This window comes from Cricetulus griseus, assembly GCF_003668045.3.
Source record: "Cricetulus griseus strain 17A/GY chromosome 1 unlocalized genomic scaffold, alternate assembly CriGri-PICRH-1.0 chr1_0, whole genome shotgun sequence".
NCBI classification, from domain to species: Eukaryota; Metazoa; Chordata; class Mammalia; order Rodentia; family Cricetidae; genus Cricetulus; species Cricetulus griseus.
This window is the reverse complement of record NW_023276806.1, coordinates 274,196,631-274,200,310: the sequence shown is the minus strand read 5'-3', so window position 1 is coordinate 274,200,310 and position 3,680 is coordinate 274,196,631. Positions and strand designations below refer to the sequence as shown.

General features: G+C 44.5%; 1 pseudogene; it reads right to left on the bottom strand.

The window, feature by feature from the left end:
• Positions 1-2,624: 2,624 nt before the first annotated feature.
• On the bottom strand, positions 2,625-3,240 carry LOC118239543 (annotated as a pseudogene).
• Between the last annotated feature and the right edge of the window lie 440 nt (positions 3,241-3,680).

The following is a 3,680-nucleotide window of genomic DNA, read 5'->3' as shown; positions in this document are numbered from 1 at the left end:
CTTTTAGTATTCTTCCCTACCTTTTCAAGGGGATGTGTGATGCCCAGGCCTTGCCCTCTGGCATCAATTACACCTGAGGTTTCTCCCATACTTCTTAGCCCTGGGATTACTCCATTGTGCTGTCAGTGTACAGAAGGCTGCTCTCCCTCTGGAACGAGGTGGGACAGATGCACATAGCACACCAGGCCAGACATCTCTGCTTTGAACTAAATATTCAGGCTTTCGCCTCATACTAGAACTTAGTTCTGATTGAGGAGTTTCCATTGATACCAGAAAAGAAAGGGGAACCTGAGAGAGAGCCCTCGGAAGGCGAGCCAGCAAGCAAGGTTTATGAGGGTCGATTCGTAAAGGTAGAGTAAGGAGGCCTCAACTCCTGAGACTTGGATTGGAAATAGAGAAGTACTGTCTCAAAAAGAAAATGAAAATTTTAAAAAAAAACTAGAATAGAAAATGAGAAGTAAAAATCAAATAGGATAATAAAAAAGGAAAATACAGAGTCCACATACTGTATGCTATTGTGCTCTCTTTGAATTATTTGCCAAAAAATTATGCTTGATTTTAAAGGCTGCTGAGTTAACTCATACATTTCAAAACTACTTTGACTTCATAATTTAAGTAGCAGGATCGTTTCCTTGGGAAAAGACTTTCTGCTTTTGTTTCCACAGAAAGTGAAAAGCTGTGGGTTCTTTCCACACTAGTGATTTCATGAAGCAAGACCCCTCAAAGCAGTTCCCAGGTGATCCAGCATCTAAGACAGCTGGGACAAGGCAGCCTCACAGACCAACCTAGCCAGGATTTCTGGGTTTTCTTAGGATCCCCATGGTATTTCAGCGTCCCCTAACAGCAGGAAGAAGTTTGGAGAGAACGACGCCCCCTTTCCCAAATATTGTGTATAAATGTGTTTTCATTGAAATGCACTTGGTTGGTTATAAAGGGTGATGACCAAGAATATTAGCCCCATGATAGACAAGTGAGTGGCACTGAAAAGAATAAAAATGTGTAACTATAAGTTAGAGATATGAGACAGAAAATTACTAGACAGGTAATTGTATATTTTGCTTAGGTACATTTTAATAGCCATGAGAGGGGAAGTAAAGCAGAAGCAAGTTAGGAGATTTTAGAGTTTAAAAGTTTTGAAAGGCTGCTTCCCTCACAGAAGACACCAATGTATGTATGTGTATCTGAGCTGCTCCGTGACTGGGGAAACTTAAGCTGAGACTTCCCGTAGACACAGCACAGCAGGAAATATCTGGCCCTGAACTGGTTAGCACTTTAATATAGACCAGAGACCTCTGCTATTGCTTAGGAGCACCTGGATGAAAAAGAATATAGAGGGCACAGAGATTGGGATGAGTGTGAAGCGTTACTCAGTATCTTCACCTCCCTCTTTTTTTTTTTTTTTTTTTTCTAAGCATTTTCAAGACTGGATTTCTCTGGCTTTGAGGCTGTCCTGGAACTAGATCTTGTAAACCAGGAGGGTTTCGAACTCGGATATCCACCTGCCTCTTCCTCCCAAGTACTGGGATTAAAGGTTGCCGCACCAGTGCCCAGCCACCTCCCTCAATTTTAACTGGTAACCCAGAGAGGCAAAATTCAGCAGAAGCCAAGAGGCTTGAAAGATTTAGTGGAATCGCTCTCACAGGAGATAAGAAATTTGCAGGTTTCTTCACATCAGAGAAAACCAGAAAGTGCAGAACAATGTGAAATCGCAGGAGAGCAGAATAGAGCCCCAAAACTTCTCATTTCTTGTGAGATGCTCGTCAGGAAGGGCAATTCAAAGATGTAGATCAACAGTTAGGTTTTAATATAGCAGCGTTTATGCGTGTGCACTGTGTTTGATACAGTCCTCGATTGATCCATTGCTTGGTGTTTGTAGTCCCCACTTTGCAAATCCAATTGTCATCCCATTGAAATTCATCACATTCTCTTTCCTGAGGATGGACAAGAGTTCCGGAAAGGGTGTGTCAGGAGAGGTACAAGGCAACGTTGGCGGTATCTGACGCATCAGGCTCTCTTGAGCACCTAGGTGAAACTGTTTTTATCAGTACCAGGTATGTGAGCACACTGGTTAGATGGAGGGGAAGGCTGTGGCAGAGGCTGAGCTTTCTCACTGATGTTCACCCTGGGCTCTCCCTGAGCTCGATCTGCCAGGTCTGCAAATGCCTGCCTGCTGGATTCTGTCTTGAACTGGCATGATGGTAGAGACTCCTGTGGCTCAACTTTCACTTCCTCCTTGGCTGATTCAGAGTACCTTCTGAATTGTATCTGACAGGAGGAAATAGGGTATTGTGTTTCAAGCCTAATACGTCTCTACTATGAGCCACCCGTGTTAATATCTCCTCAAAGGCAGGAATATTTCCCAGCAAAACAGGATCATCATGTGGACCACACTAGCCAAATCTTTGAAATTTGGATGACATCCAAATGTCATGCATTTTACTGTACTTAGTTGCAAGCTGCTCTTGATTACCATTTTCCTGAGAGCTAAGACTAGAGGTTCCTTTTGCAGCTTGTCTGTTTTAGGGGTCGTTTTTTGCTTCTTTTCCGTGTCTTGTTCTTTGGCTTTGCTGGCGGCCTACTAGGTTTGGTTAGTATCCCTGAAGGTGGTTTCTGTTGTGCCAAGTCTATCTGCTGACTGTGTTTCTGTGTATACTGTTTGCATCCTCTTCATCTTCCACTAGCTGGGCCTATTCCTCGCATTCTTCCTCATCCTCATTTCCTGATCATCATCCTCCACATAGCCTTCACATCGGAGTCGGGGGCCTCCTTGTTGTCCCTGTCGTGGCCATCTAGGATTGTGACCTGGGGCAGGAGCTTGAACACATTTTCTCGGTAGTCATTCCGGTGGGTCACATCAGTTAAACACGTCTAGGCACTTGAGATTCTCTAACTTCAGTGGCTCTATTGTGCTGAGGTCTTTTATTTTGTGGCCACTTAAATTTAGATGCTTAAGGTTGGGACTTTTTTTCTGCCATACTTCAAGGTTCCCTGAGATTCTGTTATGGCTTAGGTCGAGCTGCTTGTGTATGTTTAACTTGGGTAAGTTCGCAATGGAGGTGAGGCCTATGGGGATTGTACTTAAGAATTCCAGTTCTTCAAACTCATCTGTGAGGCCTTTGATTGTTTTCCTTCATTTGACTGACAGTTGTCCAGACCAGTTCTTTCACCTTTTGCCTCATCCCCGCAGAGAAACGAATGTGTTTCAAACTGAAGCCATCTCCCAACTCCTAAAACAGACATTTTCACCACGTGGGAGAACTTCCTTTCTAGGAGTCCCTTCTTGAAGAAGCTTTTGAAGAACTCAGGTTACTAAACTGAGGAGCTTGGAAATAAATACAGAAGTTTTGCCGCAATTTTGTCTGCAATCCTCAGGAGTTGATGAACACACTTGTATTCTACATCTGTAGGAAATCGCATTGGGCTCGGCTCCTTCTCTTGCTTTCTCGAGCATTCCTGCTAGGCATCTGCGACAGCAGCGCAGGAATGTAGGGTTCACACCACTCAGAAGGTGTGTCTCCAGTCCTGCAGAACTGAGCTACAAACTCAGGCTCTAGCTCTATCCACGCATGCCCGATGGCATGTTCTGATACGCCACTCTCTGCAGAGTCTCCTAAGCACCACAGCAATCTCAGGTGCCCACAGGGGACTGGGGTCTCCATCCTGGGATCTGGGAATCCCAC